Here is a 17,652-nt window from a genome sequence, read left to right as displayed (position 1 = left end):
TCTGCTGTACATCCAGCTGTGATGACAAATTACAGACACAACTCACAAATGACAATAGCAACATCAGCAGAACTTTAATACTTTGCTGTATATGTTGTAATATATTCCATTTCTGTTCGTGACATTTTAATGTAATTGTGCTGGCATTCTCTTTTAACTGCTTTATGTGAACACTGACACTGTTCATGACTGTAACATGTACATTTTCAAAGATAGGCTCAATCAGGAATGCCAATGGTCATTTTCGGGCAAATAATGAACAGTATTATGAATAAAGTATCTGAGCCAAGTTTTGGGTAATTCATACACTGCCTGGCCAAAAAAAAAAAAGTTTCCATTTGGATTTTTTTGGACAGTGCCCACTGTACAAGGCTCTGGAGGCAGTGTTATGATCTGGGGTTGCTTCAATTGGTCAGGTCTAGGCTCAGCAATGTTATGCGGCAATAAAATTAAGTCAGCTGAGTACCTGAATGTACTGAATGACCAGGTTATCCCATCAATGGATTTTTTCTTCCCTGACGGCACGGGCATATCCCAGAATGACAATGCCAAGATTCATCAGGCTCATATTGTGAAAGAGTGGTACTGGGAGCATGAGGAATCATTTTCACACATGAATTGGCCACCACAGAGTCCTGACCTTAACCCCATTGAAAGTCTTTGGGATGTGCTGGAGAAGACTTTACGGAGTGGTTTGACTCTCCCGTTGTCAATACAAGATAATGCAATTCTGGACAGAAATAAACGTGACGTTGCATAAGGTTGTCGAAACAATGCCACGACGAATGCATGCCGTAATCAAAGCTAAAGGTGGTCCAACGAAATATTAGAGACTTTCTTTTTGGCCAGGCAGTGTATAAGGCAACATTGCAGCAGTGATATCAAACGATCTGGCCTCACTCCAAGGTCAGGCTGTGTCTTATTGGCCAGGCATGGCTAGTTTGAGTTCGGTGTATGTCAGTGACTGAATATGGTGGGAGCCTGTGAGGCTGCGTCAGCCAGCCAATGCTCCCACCTGCCACACACCAGTGACCCACAGATTCCCACCAACAGTTAACCTGTTAGCACTGGGGTCTCATGCAGCCAACTATCCATCCATCCATCCATTATCTATACCCGCTTATCCTGGGCAGGGTCACGGGGGGTGCTGGAGCCCATCCCAGCGTGCATTGGGCAAGGCATTACTTATTACATTACAGGCATTTAGCAGACGCTCTTATCCAGAGCGACGTACAATAAGTGCATTAGTTCAAGGTGCAGAGGTGCAAAAGAAACACACTAGAGTGAAGTAAAGACTGTAGTGCCAGAAGTGACCACAGATCAGGATTCCAACCCTGTAGAGTAACCTGTTCAGCAAACAACAATCCTGCCAAGTACAAACTAGCACTGAAATCACATTTGCCTAATCAGAATCAGACAAAAACAAAAACAATCCTGCCAAATGAAAACTAACATAATTGTATTAGCCTAACTTGGTACATTGAGCTAAACTATAGGCTAGGGAGGGGTGGGGAGAGGTGCAGCCTGAAGAGATGAGTCTTTAGTCTGCGTTTGAAGGTAGTCAGATTCTCTGCTGTTCTGACCGCCACGGGGAGGTCATTCCACCAGCGAGGGGCCAGGACAGACAGCAGACGGGAGCGGGAAGTACAGACGCGAAGAGGGGGAGGTGCCAAGCGTCCAGAGGTGGCAAAACGGAGAGGTCTGGCTGGTGTGTAGGGTCTGATGATCCTCTGGATGTATCCTGGTGCTGACCCCTTAGCTGCCTGGTATGCAAGCACCAAGGTCTTAAATTTGATGCGAGCCATAACAGGCAGCCAGTGGAGGTCAGTGAGCAGGGGGGTGACATGGGAATGTCTGGGGAGGTTGTAGACCAGACGCGCTGCAGCATTCTGGATGAGCTGCAGGGGTCTGATGGCGGATGCTGGCAGACCAGCCAGCAGCGAGTTGCAGTAGTCCAGGCGGGACAGGACCATCACTTGAACCAGGAGCTGGGTTGCGTAGGTGGTGAGGAAGGGGCGGATTCTCCGGATGTTGTACAGGAAGAACCTGCACGTTCGACTCACCGCCGTGATGTTCTGGGAGAGGGACAGTCTGTTGTCCATCACCAGGTTTTTGCGGTTGGTGATGACACCACGGTGTCCCCTAGGGAAATAGAAAAGTCAAGGAGGTTAGAGGATGGAGCAGGGATGAAGATCATCTGTCTTACCTGGGTTCAGCTTAAGATGGTGGTTATCCATCCAGCTCTGGATGTCCCTCAGGCAAGCAGAGATGTGAGCGGAGACCTGCGTGTCAGAAGGGGGGAAGGAGAGAGAGTTGGGTGTCATCGGCATAAAAATGATAGGACAACCCATGGGCAGAGATTACAGGACCAAGAGATTGGGTGTACAGGGAGAATAGAAGGGGACCAAGGACTGAGCCCTGGGGAACTCCTGTGGCAAGGGGGCGAGGTGCCGATACTGCACCAGCCCAGGCGACTTGGAAGGAGCGACCGGAGGTGTAGGACTCGATCCAGTCTAGTGCTGTGCCACAGATCCCCATGGCTGCCAGGGAGGACAGGAGGATGGGGTGGTTGACTGTGTCAAAGGCAGCAGAAAGGTCTAGGAGGATCAGGACAGATGAATGGGAGGCTGCTTGTGCGGCGTGAAGCAACTCACTGACCGAGAGGAGTGCGGTCTCTGTCGAGTGGCCAGGTCTGAAGCCGGACTGGTGGGGGTCCAGGAGGTTGTTTAGTAAGAGAAAAGAGGAGAGTTGGTTAGAAGCAGCTCGTTCAATTGTTTTGGATAGGAAAGGGAGAAGGGAAACAGGACGGTAGTTCTGGATGACGGAGGGATCCAGAGTGGGATTTTTCAGCAGTGGGGTGATGTGGGCCAGCTTGAAGGAAGAGGGGAAACATCCAGAAGACAAGGAGGAGTTCACAAGGGAGGTGACAAACGGGAGGATGTCAGGTGTGATAGTCTGGAGGAGAGAGGAAGGGATGGGGTCAAGAGCACAGGTGGTAGGGCGGTGGGAGAGTAGGAGCTGGGAAACCAAGTCAGTGAGGGGAGAGAAAGTGGAGAAACAAGGGGAGGGAACAGAGACGGGGGAGTGGGGAAGGGTGGCGGTGGACGTGAAGGAGCTGCGGATGTCTGCAATTTTCTCGAAGAAAACTGCGATGTCATCTGCAGCGAGGGAGGACTGAGGTGGGGAAGGAGGAGTGCTGAGGAGAGGAGAAAATGGAGAACAGTTGATGAGGGTTAGAGGCAGATTTATGAATTTTTGTTTGATAATTAATTTTAGCAGAGGTTACAGCAGTAGAAAATGTAGCTAGCATAGACTGGTAGGCAGACAGGTCGGATTGAGTCATGGATTTCCTCCACTTCCTCTCCGCTGCACGTAGGCTGGCCCGGTTGGTTCGGAGGGGGTCAGACATCCACAGACTGGGAGGGGACGAGCGTGCCGGCCTGGAGACTAGAGGACAGAGAAAGACAGAGCGGAGGATGCAGAGTCAGTGGGAAGGTTGGAGAAGAATTCAAGAGTGGGGAGTGAAGCAGTGACACTAGAAGCGAGAGAGGAGGGAGAGGGAGCGGAGGTTACCGCGGACCATGACAGTAGGAGTGGATGGAGGGGAGGGAGGGAGAAGGAAATGAAGTGGTGGTCAGACTGGTGCAGAGAGGTCACTGTGGGATCGGAGGAGCAGCAATTCCTCAGGATGACCAGGTCTAGGAGGTTGCCAGCTGTGGGTTGGTGGGGAGTGCATCAGGGAGAGATCGAATGAGTGGAGTAGGGGCAGGAAGGCTGCGGAGTGGGAGGCATCAAGGTGGATGTTGAAGTCTCCCAGGAGGATCAGTGGGGTGCCATCCTCTGGGAAGGAGCTCAGCAGGGTGTCGAGCTCATCGAGGAAGCTTCCCAGGGGACCTGGAGGGCGATAGATAACCACAATATACAAATTAACAGGATAGGTGATTGAGACAGAGTGGTATTCAAAGGTAGAGATGGAGAGGTGAGAGAGGGGGAGAACAGAGAATTTCCAGGAGGGAGAGATTAGCAAACCTGTGCCCCCACCACGGCCAGACGGACGGGGGTGTGAGAGAAGGAGGACGAGGAGAGGGCTGCAGGGGTTGCAGTGTTGCCTGGTGTGATCCAGGTCTCAGTGAGGGCAAGGAAATGTAAAGAGGAGGCTGAAATGAAGTCAGCCTTCTGCGTAGCAGACTGGCAGTTCCATAGCCCTCCTGCGACTGAAGTTGTCACAGGGGGTCAATGAGGGATAGCGAAGGTTGGAGAGGTTCCGTCGCCACGGGGGGCCTCGCCTGCAGAAGCGAGTTCTGTAGGGGAGAGAACAGGTTGGGATGGGGTTGACACATAGCATAGCAGTGAGGTCAGGGAGTAGTGAGAGGAAGGGTGATGGTAGAAGGATAGAGATGCAATAACACTAACTGGGAGGCCAGACTACAAGCCCTAATTAGCAGCTGAATAGCAGCTGATGACTGAGCAATTACCCCACAAGCCAAGCAGCTAACTAGCTCCACACAATACCTGCCTAATGCAGTTAGAGCAAATGAGACTAATAAGATACTACAAACAAACAAACACCAAAACTAATGCTGGGCAAACTGCAAAACAGGTAGAAGTCTAATCTAGCTACACTAATGGCAAAAAACAGATACTTAGCCCGCTCTAGGAGAACGTCTGCGGGTCCTGCACAGCTGAGTCCAATTGCACTTTCTAACTAACTAACTCCAAACAGTTCTAATATAGCGTCGCTCCAAGCCAGACAAGCCCTAATTACCAAATGAATAGCAGCTGATGACTGAGCAATTACCCCACAAGCCAAGCAGCTAACTAGCTCCACACAATACCTGCCTAATGCAGTTAGAGCAAATGAGACTAATAAGATACTACAAACAAACAAACACCAAAACTAATGCTGGGCAAACTGCGAAACAGGTAGAAGTCTAATCTAGCTACACTAATGGCAAAAAACAGATACTCAGCCCGCTCTAGGAGAACGTCTGCGGGTCCTGCACAGCTGGTCCCCAATCCATAACAGGGCACACACACCATTCACTCACACACTCATACCTATGGGTAATTTAGAGCCTCCAATTAGCCTACCTGCATGTCTCTGGGCTGTGGGAGGAAACCGGAGTACCCGGAGGAAACCCACGTGTGTGATGTTCCGTGTAAGGACCCACACGCAGACCAGGGAAATCCAAAAAACGTTGTCTTTATTCAGTCAGAAAACAAAACACAAGTCATAACAAACACAGGCAGGTACATACGGTTGAAACCAACAGATATCGGGAACAAACACAGGCAGGTACATACGGTCAGGAAACAAACACAAACAGGTAAAAAAAACACAGGCAGGTACAATGGGTCTGAAACATACGCAAGTTGGGAACAAACACAAGCAGGCAGGAACATGTAAGTCAGGTACCAAACACAAGGAACCAGCACCCGAGTCAAGGGAACAGAGAACTTAAATAGACAGGGGTAACAAGACACAGGTGAACTCAAAAAACAATCAAACCAGAAGGAGGGGATAAGACACAGGTGGGAACAATGATGGGATAACGAGACAATGAAACAATCATACAATTAACAGGAGGGGAGCAGGACACAAAACAGAAGTGCCGCCATCTGGCGGCCCAACAGGGGAAACACAGACAGGAAAACAGGACCATGACAGTACCCCCCCCCCCAAGGGACGGCTCCTGACGTCCCAGGAGGCCGACCCGGGGAGGGAGTCAACAGAGGGTGGGGGCTAGAGACAGGACTCAGACAGGAACAGGGACTGGACACAGAACTGGGGCAGGAACAGGACTGGACTGGACAGGACAAGACTCAGGGCTGGACTGGACAGGACAGGAACAAGACAAGAACAAGACTCGGGGCTGGACTGGGCAGGACAGGAACAAAACAAGAACAAGACTCGGGGTTGGAGGGGAACTCGGGGCTGGACGCAGGACTCGGGACTGGACTCGGACGAGGGAACAGGACTCGGGACTGGACTCGGACGGGGGAACAGGACTCGGGACTGGACTCGGACGGGGGAACAGGACTCGGGACTGGGCAGGACCCGGGCAACACGGGGAGACTCAGGGCTGGGCAGGACCCGGGTGACACGGGGAGACTCAGGGCTGGGCAGGACTCGGGCGACACGGGGAGACTCAGGGCTGGGCAGGACTCGGGGAAACTCAGGGCCCGCACATCGGGCGACACGGGGAAATTCAGGGCCCGCACATCGGGCGACACGGGGGAAACTCAGGGCCCGCACATCGGGCGACACGGGGGAAACTCAGGGCCCGCACATCGGGCGACACGGGGGAAACTCAGGGCCCGCACATCGGGCGACACGGGGGAGACTCAGGGCCCGCACATCGGGCGACACGGGGGAGACTCAGGGCCCGCACATCGGGCGACACGGGGAAATTCAGGGCCCGCACTCCGGGCGACACGGGGAAATTCAGGGCCCGCACTCCGGGCGACACGGGGAAATTCAGGGCCCGCACTCCGGGCGACACGGGGAAATTCAGGGCCCGCACTCCGGGCGACACGGGGACTCAGGAAACCAGGGGGGACTCAGGAAACCAGGGGGGACTTGGACAGGGGCAAGGCAGACATACAGGACAGGACTGAGACGGGGCACGACAACACTGGACTGGGTTTGACAAGACTGAGGGGGAAACAGACTGCCAGATACTGGCACAATCGGGAGACCTACAAGGACAGACACAGGGACAAGCAGGCGGGGAGGCACACGGCGACACCGACGGACACACAAAGGGACAGGCAGACAGGGAAGGCGAGGGGGGAGCCCAACAACTGACATAGGGAACCGTGAGCTGTTGGCGGTGAGGATGGCTTTGGGAGAATGGCGCCATTGGCTGGAGGGCTCTCAAACACCTTTTCTGGTGTGGACTGATCACAAGAACCTGGAGTACCTTCACACAGCCAAACGCCTCAACTCTCGCCAGGCCCGATGGGCACTATTCTTCTCCAGATTTGACTTTACCCTTGCTTACCGCCCCGGGTCGAAGAATACCAAGCCTGACGCCCTCTCCCGCCGGTTTGAACCACCCACCAAGGATCCTTCACCTGACACCATCCTCCCGCGGAGGTGTTTCATCAATGCCATTCACTTGGACATCGAGGAGGCAGAGAGGTGGCTCGGGATTTGCTGAAGACCTCTTCTAGGTCCAGGTACTCGGGAGGAACCGCCGACAGATCCGTCGGCTTCTCGGGATGAGGTGACTCGGGAACAGAAGAATGGGCCTCTCGCAGACAAGATGCTAAACAGAATGGGCTCCAGCCCAAAATCTTGTGCGAGTTCCACTCCAAGGTGGGGTTGTGCTTCTCAAGCCAGGGATGCCCGAGAATGATGGGTGAGTGGGGAGATTCAATGATGGGATAACGAGACAATGAAACAATCATACAATTAACAGGAGGGGAGCAGGACACAAAACAGAAGTGCCGCCATCTGGCGGCCCAACAGGGGAAACACAGACAGGAAAACAGGACCATGACAGTTACTGTGATGTTCCGTGTAAGGACCCACACGCAGACCAGGGAAATCCAAAAAACGTTGTCTTTATTCAGTCAGAAAACAAAACACAAGTCATAACAAACACAGGCAGGTACATACGGTTGAAACCAACAGATATCGGGAACAAACACAGGCAGGTACATACGATCAGGAAACAAACACAAACAGGTAAAAAAACACAGGCAGGTACAATGGGTCTGAAACATACGCAAGTTGGGAACAAACACAAGCAGGCAGGAACATGTAAGTCAGGTAACAAACACAAGGAACCAGCACCCGAGTCAAGGGAACAGAGAACTTAAATAGACAGGGGTAACAAGACACAGGTGAACTCAAAAAACAATCAAACCAGAAGGAGGGGATAAGACACAGGTGGGAACAATGATGGGATAACGAGACAATGAAACAATCATACAATTAACAGGAGGGGAGCAGGACACAAAACAGAAGTGCCGCCATCTGGCGGCCCAACAGGGGAAACACAGACAGGAAAACAGGACCATGACAGTAACACAGAGACAGTACTGGGGAGACAAGTGACCGGAAATACAGACTACAACAACGTGGACACGGGGAGAACATGCAGACTCCACACAGAAAGGCCCAGGCTGGAAGGACTCATGTAGTGCTCTATGTTAAGTCCTTGTGCAGGGGAACACATTCACTGCCTTGTGGGCACGTGAACGGGAGAACACACACTCAGGTGCACTACTCCCTCTGTGGGTAAGGGTAACACGAAGAGACTCAAGAGGATTTAACTGCCACCCTCACCTAACCTAAACAGCACTTCCATTGTTTATCAGGTGCAGTCACTGAATATATTGTTGTTATCAAAGATTGAGTTGATCATAAAACACATGACAGCTAATCCATATTTTCTGTGAGAGATAAGGGTCATGCATATGGCTGTGATTAAACATGATACAGAGGAACACTTGTGGGAGTATCAGAAAATAAATATACTCACAGAACACAGAAACCATGTGACGAAACTCTAAATTTGATAAATGAAATAAATACACTCATAATCCTGTGAGATATGCATATGCTGGGGATCAATATATTGTAGAATTGCTCATTCCGATGACAAAATGATTACAGTATGTAATCATACTGTAAGGTCTCAGATTTTTACCATGCTTTTTGGTTTCACAAGCAAGCAGAGAAACACACACAGTCACCAGCCCCTTTCTTAGGTGGTTCTATCTAATAACACGTAGGACCCCCTTTTGCCTCCAGAACAGCCTGAATCCTTTGCAGCTTGGCTTCAACAAGGTGCTGGAATCAATGAACAGTGTCTCCCTCCTTGTTCCAGCCACTGAGCTGGGTTGTAACAACGCCTATCAATTACAAATGTGCCTTGTGTGCCTTTTTGGTGAGAATGGATTTTTGTCTTCCTGAGAGCAAACCTCTCCACTTCTGTATGTTGCTCGGGATAAGATGTATGCTATATATTTAATCTCATAAAAAACACGTTTTCAACGTACAAAAATGCCAAGTTACTCAAAAGTAAAAGTGACTTGAAAGAATTGAGGAAGTATTGGGTAGCATTGCTTTGAAATGCATCTTATGTCATTTTGGTGAGGCAAGATAGCCTATATTGTTTGTAGTACCGTAACTTGGCATCATTTTGATATCAATACTTTTGAGTAACTTGGTATTTTTGTACGTTGAAAACGTGTTTTTTATGAGATTTTATATACCATAATGGGTTATTGTATACACCATAGACCTACTAATTATTTGTATGTTGGTAGGTGATTCATTGGCCTAGCTAACATTCATTTAAAAACGTGGGGTTTGCTAGGTGGCTACAGTAGCCCAGTTAAAAAGTAGTTAAAAGTAGTTAAAAACAGTTAAAATGCCCCAATGGTCAATTAAAAGAAAATCTGTAAATCTGCACTCATGAAATTTATATGGCTCCCTCTTCGTGAATTTTCCTGAACATATGTATCGATCATTCTAATATAATTTGAATATCAATATTGCTTAAGGAAATAAAGTTATAAACACTTACTTGGCCATGAACGGTCAAATTGACCATCAGTTATCTTGCCTGTATGCTTCAGCATTTTTATCGCTGCATTCAGCGCTGTTGCAAAAGGACTCGAACAGTACCCAGCTGTAGGCCCACGGAACAAGCCTGTGCCTGGGAAAAGCCTGAAATAGTAGTCTGAGGTCTGTCTAAAATATGGATAGAGTTTGGTACCGAAACCCGGTAGCATGATGGCAGTGGTTCCTATACGACCGCTCCCTACTAGACCGAATCTCAACGCAGATTTTGGTGCCTCATTTTGGTGCCATTTCCGCTACACTCCCTTTCGACAGAGGCATTGTTTGCATTGTTTGCTAGCTAATGTTAAACTAGGTCAAATGCCAAAATCGACTGTGTAAAGTAGGGCAACGATACGCATCCCTAGTGATGAAATTATATTATGTGGCGTTTGCATTTCAGAAATATAAATGAGCTTCTCACAAAGATTATACAGCTGTAAAAGCAATAGTTTTTATTTTTTTGACAATTATTAGTTTGCAAGCAAGCTAGCTTCCACACAAAACAAAGATGGTGATGAGAAAGTTTTTAAAAACATGTTCTGTTGACTGAAATAGCACCACGCGTGCATTTCCTTATATGTACATTTTGCCTGTATACCTGAGTATCCTCCAATTGGGCACTTTGATCAGACTACTTTGATGAGGCATTGTTATTGGCTGATGTAGCTATATGTCCAATGCGGAGAATTATTAATAGCAGTACTGGATTGATAGCAGTACTGGAGCATTATTCTTTCTTTGCAGAAGAAAGAGTAAGAAGCAGGAGAAAATGCAAAATAACCCAAGTTTGGGGCTTTAACATAACCCCAAACCTAGTGTATTTGATATTTCACCTACATGATTCAGAAAGAACAATTAAGAATCATATGTGATTTTAGAAAAAATGTCCATATCAGTTTTTACGCATCACTTTGAGAAATAAACCATGTATTCACTTTCCCCCTGATTTAGGCGTGTTCAGCTCCACTTCATATTAGCTGTCTTTCCTGAGCACCGCTCGGTCATTTTTCTCTTCATTTTAGAAGCAGGTCCAGCTAGTTAGCAAAAGCAAGAAACAGCCTTTGCCTTTATACTGTATGTTTTTAATGTGATACCCACACATTATTTTTTTTTACAAACCACTTTAGCGCATACCATGCCCCATAGTTGCAGCATTGGTCAACAAGATTTAGCGCAAACCACACCCCTTAGTTGCATTGGTCAACACGATGAGAGGGCTGATTGGTTAAATTTGACTTGTGTAGCCGTTCTGAGTTTGGTCTAATTTATTTTATAATTGTATTTTTGCAATGCATAGGCACAATAAGTCTGGGGCGTGGCCAGCGCCCTTATCGCGTTGACTAATGGATTATACGATCTGAACCGAATTGATTCTGAACGTTCGCAGCAACTACGGGGTGTGGTTTGCGCTAAAGTGGTTTGGGGGAATGACGCAATACCCACCCATTCACATTAGTCAGCCCCAGAGGGGTAGGCTTTACTTGGGTAAAACCAGATGTGATTCGACAGCAGCTTGATTGATGGGTAGGGGCTCCGCAATGATGTAGGGTATTGGCTACTCAGGATTGTTGGGGGTGTGGTCTATTAGCCTTGTAGCTGGTCGTGACCACCTGCTTGTCCATCAACACGACGAATCTCTCTTTTTTATCAACACGTCAAATAAAAAAAATTGCTCATTAATTAAACTTTTTTTAAATCAGACTACGGCAGGGCACTTCAAGGTTTTACCAGAACCTTTTTATGTGACATGACAGTGGCGTTTCTCTGCCCCTTATATAACTTTTTTTGGAACAGTAAAACATTTCTAAGACTGTTTTGGGGATGTTCTTCTACTTTACCTCATAACCTCATTACCTCATAACCAGAATGTTTCTCAATGTTCTTGCTGCATCTGTGATTAGCTCAGTAAGTATATGTGAAGGGTCAGGACACCAGTCTGCAGAAAAAACATGCCAAAAAGTCCAGATTTTAGATTTTTAAAACTCTAAAGATCAAGAAGTAAAACATGGGGCAGATGGTGACCTAAGCAGGTAAGGGCTGGAAAGCCAGGCCAATGCATTCACCCAGCAGGTGTAGACTAACCACAGGTCTTCATGTTGACTTTCTGTAAGGACCCCCACCCCTCTTCCCCTTAAATAGGGGGCTCAGCGATGTGCAGGGGGCACGGCAGCTTTGATATACTCACATTCACACCAGCAAGTGTCTGTCTGAACCCGTAACACCACCATAAAGAAATGAACAGATGGTGCATTGTACAAGGACATTCTTCACTTTTTTCTTCAAGTTATCCCAATCACTTGTTACTACAGAAAGCAGTCCATCTAAGATGACCAATTCCAAAGAAGCGTCATGATATATAGAAAGCAATGGTAATGTTTTCTTCTGCACAGTAAAATGTGTTTATTGCATTTCTAGAGACATGCTACCCATTAGCCTTATTTGCAGATATTAAGAATCACAAATCTTACTCTCCTGGGATTTGAATTCAGTTAAAATAGCTAGAATGGGTTCCTCCGAATGTCTACTGCATGAATCAGATGAGTTTCAGACGACAAATTCGCCTTAGAATTTGGGGGTGTGGTTTAACCCGCCCCTGATTTTTACCCTGTAGCCCAATATCTTTTTTTCTGTTAGCAGTGGACAGAAGATGAAACATTTCAGGGTGATAGTGAGTTCTCACATTCATTAGCTAATGTATTATTTAAATCAGCATGACTTTGTTGTTACCGTACAGAGGGATTATTTGCTGAATATGGGACAGTTTATCTCTTAAGGCACAAAACACTTGTTCGTTCCAGTGTAATGGAAACGCTTGAACCTCACCCCGAGCAGGAATGTGTGGTGTTCTGGGAAGCAGTTCAGTTTTTTTTTTTTTTTTTTTTAACAAAGAAAAACAGACAGTTTAGCACGCCACTGGTTACATCACATAAGAGGTGCATAAAGAAGGATCCTTGCCTAGATTATGCAACAGGACCTAACCCGAAATGAGGAGAACATAACAACAACAAAACAACTTTGCATGTACCGGTCTCCTGGATACTAGTCTGTGTTAGAAAAAAAATAAATATAAAAGTGCAAACAAAACCAAAAAAAGTGTAAACAAGTATAAAATGAAGTACATCATGTACCTCTCTAACTCAGTTGACTTGCAATGACACTGTACACGTTCCTCTTTGTTAGTGTACGGTTACTGATCCTGCACATACTGATCTCTCTCTCTCTCTCTCCCTCCCTCCCTCCCTCCCTCCCTCCCTGTCCCTGTCCCTGTCCCTGTCCCGCTCTCTCTCTCTCAGGAGAACACCCCCGGCCCTGTGGTTATCATTCCCCTGTAGCCTCTCGGGTTCGAGTGGCCCTTGATGCTGAGAGCTGGGGCACGTAGCTGGCCTTTCTCCCTGACAGCGCACTTCACACGATGTGACACTTCGCTCTCTGGGTCCACTGATGACATCTCGAAGCAATGCAAATAGATGGAGGGTTGCATGTATGGTAGTCTTTAAAGACCGCAAACGCGGTACCACAGTTAGCTTCACTGTCTGATCGTTTAAAATACTCTTTTGACGAAGTTCACTCACTGTATGTTTCTGAGCTGATACTGTAATATATGCATTGTTTAGGATAAAGATGACTGTCATATATTGGATTTTCAAATGCGAAGTTCATCAAGCAATTGATCAAACCACATACAGTGCGATTAGAGTAGTTTCATTTGTAAGTTCAGGTATTTATATTTGATTTTAAGCACTGATGACAAAATTGTGAAAATACTAACTCCTTTAAGGGAAGATTCACATTTGTACAAGTACACTCTGCATTTATTGAGTGATCACATTGCATTTAATGTTGCTTTATGAAGTGAGCAGTGAACACTCTCCATGAGGAACTTGAAAACCATGAAAGACAAGTACATGGAACACCCAGTTTTTTAATCTCACATTTGTCCTGTCAGTGTTTGGTTATTGGAGTAGCAGCATTGACAAACATTGTGCAATAATGAATGAATGAATGAATGTAGCACTTTTCTGAATGCTCCAAGTGCTTTATAGTGATAAGTGGGAACTCACCTCACCCACCACTAATGTGTCGCACCCACCTGGGTGATGCACGGCAGCCATTTTGCACCAGAACACTCATCACATATTAGCTAAGGTGGAGAGGGAGAAAACATTTTTTTTAGCCAGTACCACATTGGAATACTTTGAAGACCAGTTTTTAAATCTCACATTTTTGCTGTTAGTGTTTGGTTACTGGAGTAGCAGCATTGACAATACTCACTATGTGATACTCTGCTTGTGGTAATATAAGCATAAGTCACCCACTAACTCTACATATATCTTATGCATTTTCTATTAAGCATATGCAGTATTTTTGTGTTATTTGAAACAAGTGTATTTTCAAATACACAAACACACTGTACATTCATGCAGTAATAGTAAAGTAGCTTTAATTGTACAGTGTTCCCTCACAACTATTCAAAGTGCTTTACACAAAGAACATATAAGTAAACCTATTAATAAAATGAAGATTGGAAGTAGTGATACAATCACAGGAAAATAAAAATGTCAGATTTAAAAAATGCAAAGTTAAAATCAGAAAAATAACACCAACAAAGTAACATATCTCTATGGAAGAGGATTAGGGCCACATGCAATTTTTTTTTTGAGTTTTTTTTGAGTTCTGATATATTAGTTGAGATATACGAAAGAGGATTAGGGTCACATGAAAACTTTTTTTGAGTTCTGAGATTAAAGTCAGAATTCTGAGTTTAAAGTCAGAATTCTGAGAATAAAGTCAAAATTCTGAGATTAAAGTCAGAATTCTGACTTTAAAGTCAGAATTCTGAGATTAAAGTCAGAATTCTGACTTTATTCTCAGAATTCTGACTTTAATCTCAGAATTCTGACTTTAATCTCAGAATTTTGACTTTATTCTCAGAATTCTGACTTTAAACTCAGAATTCTGACTTTAATCTCAGAACTCAAAAAAAGTTTTCATGTGACCCTAATCCTCTTTCGTATATCTCAACTAATAGCACACTTATAAAACTGTTTTTAAAACAAGTCATTCCAGAGCGCACAGAACCGCCCCTGCCCCTGTTCTGTTTTTAACTAAGGTTGTTTATGAAATGCCATACTATCCATACTTTTTATACTAACTGTGAGAATTTTGTGTGTTTGCACTGCTTACTATGTTTGTTTCATGAGCACAAGAAGTTCCAGGATGTATACTACAGCTGCGTTAGAAACGTCATACTACCCGTACTTAGCATACTATGTAACAATAAAATAAGGAGGTTGATTCAAGATGGCGACCTGTGTGGTTGGGATGTGGTGAGCTCCGAAACTATAAAATTGTACCACGTTAAAAAGACACATCTAAACCAAATATTATGACCGCTGTGCCTACGTTTTAAAAAAGAAGCACATTGTGAGTAAACAGAATAGCATCTAACACGGGTTTCTTGTGAAATAAACCTTAAAATTCAACGTGCCTAACTTCCTAGCTTTGTTAGCTAAATGCCAGGATCAAACATGCCGAAAAGAGAGTCTAGAACCAATGGCTGTACATCATTACTTGAACAAGAAGTTGAGGGCTTTGATGGTTTGTGCTCACCATTGCCTGGTACACCAACTAAGAGCCCGGAACCAAAGAAACAGCGTTCCAAATGTGGTGGAGAATCGGAGGACATTTCAAACGCTGATATTCTGAAAGCGGTGGTTGAGTTGACAAAATGCTTCACTACTCTTGAGCAAAACATATCCAAGAACACTGACACCATCGCCACAGTGTGCGAACAGCTGAAACGGATGGAAATTCAAGTAAAGAAAAACGAAGAACACATGAAAGCGATTTCGGGGCAAGTCTCCCAACTGCAACAGATAAGTGAAAATGGCGAACGCTACAGCAGACTATGGAACCTACACCTGTATGGAATGAGAGAGACACCTGCAGAGAACATCAGAGGTGAAATCATCAAACTTCTCTTATTGCTCACACCTGAAGATAAGGAAAAGATGGGCTTTCTTGTCGACACAGTGCATAGGATTGGAGTGCCCTGGGAAAATGCAACTCGGCCTGTCATTGTGCAGTTCACAATGTGATCTTTTAGAAACAAAATCTGGAAGATTTCTCGTGATAGAGGGATCTTGAAAGAGAATAAACTACTAGTCAAGGAAGATTTGACACACACCGACAAAATGGAAAAAAATAAGTATTGGCCACTTGTGGAAGCAGCCAGAAAGCAAGGGAAACGTGCTGGTTTTCGTGGTCCAGAAGCTTATATTGAAGGATGGTAAATGGACTGCATTTATATAGGGCTTTTATCCAAAGCGCTTTACAATTGATGCCTCTCATTCACCAGAGCAGTTAGAGGTTAGGGGTTAGGTGTCTTGCTCAAGGACACTTCGACATGCCCAGGGCGGGGTTTGAACCGGCAACCCTCCGACTGCCAGACATTAAATTAAATTTATACATGGTTTAGAATTTACATTACATTACAATGTAGAATTCTCAGTGTTCTGTCAAATAAGTCACAGTGGTACTAACTAGCATTTAATAATACTAAATGGTTTAAAATGCACAAATGTGTGTTTATTTTCCTTCAGACATCAGCCAGTCCTTTGTTCATTAATTAATTAATTAATTAAATTAATTTCATTAATAACTCTTTAGTAGGCGTTGTAATGATTATGAAAAATTTTGGAAATCTCAGTGGGGGGGGGGGGGGGTGCAATGTATTTTTCTCATAGCTCAAATCATTTCACTGGAGTTGCACTGCTACTAAACAGATTTAATGGTGATGTACTGGAGTCTGTTATTTCAGAAAAGGGACGGTGGATAATGACAACAACTATGAAACAAGGTCTGATAACCCTAATTCCTAAACCAGACAAAGATAATTTATTAATTGAAAATTAGAGGCCCATTTTACTTTTAAACATAGACTATAAAATTTTATCGCAGGTTTATGCTAAACGTTTAAAAAAGAATCTAGACGAGATAATAAGTGAGAATCAAAATGGCATAATGGCCAAATGTCATATTAGCTCTAATATCAGATTAGTATTAGATTTAATTGACTACTCAAACTACATAAATTCAAATGTGTTACTTGTATTCCTCGTCTTTTATAAGGCATTCAATTCAATTGAACATTCTTTCATTAAACAAGCCCTGCAAATATTAGGGTTTGGAAATAATTGTATTAATAATATTGTCATGTTCTATAAAGACATAAATAGCTCTGTCATTCTATATCCCAACATTTCCGAAAGGTTTCCCATATCAAGAGGGAGGTGTACGCCAAGGATGTCCTATTTATTGTTTTTTGTTTTTGATTGTTGCTGAACTTTTGTTCTTAAATATTTCACATAGTCCAGATATTCAAGGCTTAAAGTAATAATCTCAAAGATTTTCATTAAAATAAATGTCTGTTATGTCACTATCTATCGGTGAATTAGGTAACACAATGGTGATTGAGCCTATATTTGATTGATTATATTAATTTATATTATTATTATTATTATTATTATTATTATTTATGATTAAAGAATGGGGTGTCTGTGGCGACATTCCGGGGAAAAAATCACAAGCGGCACATAGATAGTGACGCGTTTTCCATCACCCATCAGTGGTTGGTCTGCCAGAGAGGGTAGGCGGAGCTAACGCAACAGACTTGCTCTTCAACTCACTTGTGTGTGAGCGGCGTACTGTTTTTTCCGGTGTCTGCTAGCATTAATGGTGGGGGGGTTATGGAACCCTAATAAGTTTTTGTGTATCATGAGAGGTCATATTATTTGTTGATGTAGATTTCGTATTACATTTGATGACAATGTAACATTACTAAATTACATAGCTATTTGCACAGCTAACGCTAGCTAACGGACCATGTCAATAAAGGCAACATTAGTTTAGACAACGTTGTGCACAGTATCCATCTCTCATATCAGGTAATGTTGCGTTAGCTAGCTAGCTAATGTAATTAACACAATCTAATGTCAGCTAACAATTAGAAAAAACGCTAGCTAACGCTACCGACCGGTACCGACCTTGCAAACCCTCTCTCGAATGCAATG

At 44.9% G+C, this 17,652-nt stretch overlaps 1 long non-coding RNA gene across 1 annotated transcript; it reads right to left on the bottom strand.

The window, feature by feature from the left end:
- Nucleotides 1–3,768: 3,768 nt before the first annotated feature.
- Nucleotides 3,769–4,151, bottom strand: LOC118210751. The gene is made up of 2 exons (XR_004761909.1): nt 4,030–4,151; nt 3,769–3,894 (listed from the first exon to the last, which is right to left on the bottom strand). It is a non-coding gene; the product is annotated as an uncharacterized LOC118210751 (long non-coding RNA).
- Nucleotides 4,152–17,652: the final 13,501 nt, after the last annotated feature.

The sequence above is a fragment of the Anguilla anguilla genome, chromosome 13, assembly GCF_013347855.1.
Source record: "Anguilla anguilla isolate fAngAng1 chromosome 13, fAngAng1.pri, whole genome shotgun sequence".
Taxonomy (NCBI): domain Eukaryota; kingdom Metazoa; phylum Chordata; class Actinopteri; order Anguilliformes; family Anguillidae; genus Anguilla; species Anguilla anguilla.
This window is presented reverse-complemented; position numbering and strand designations above follow the sequence as displayed.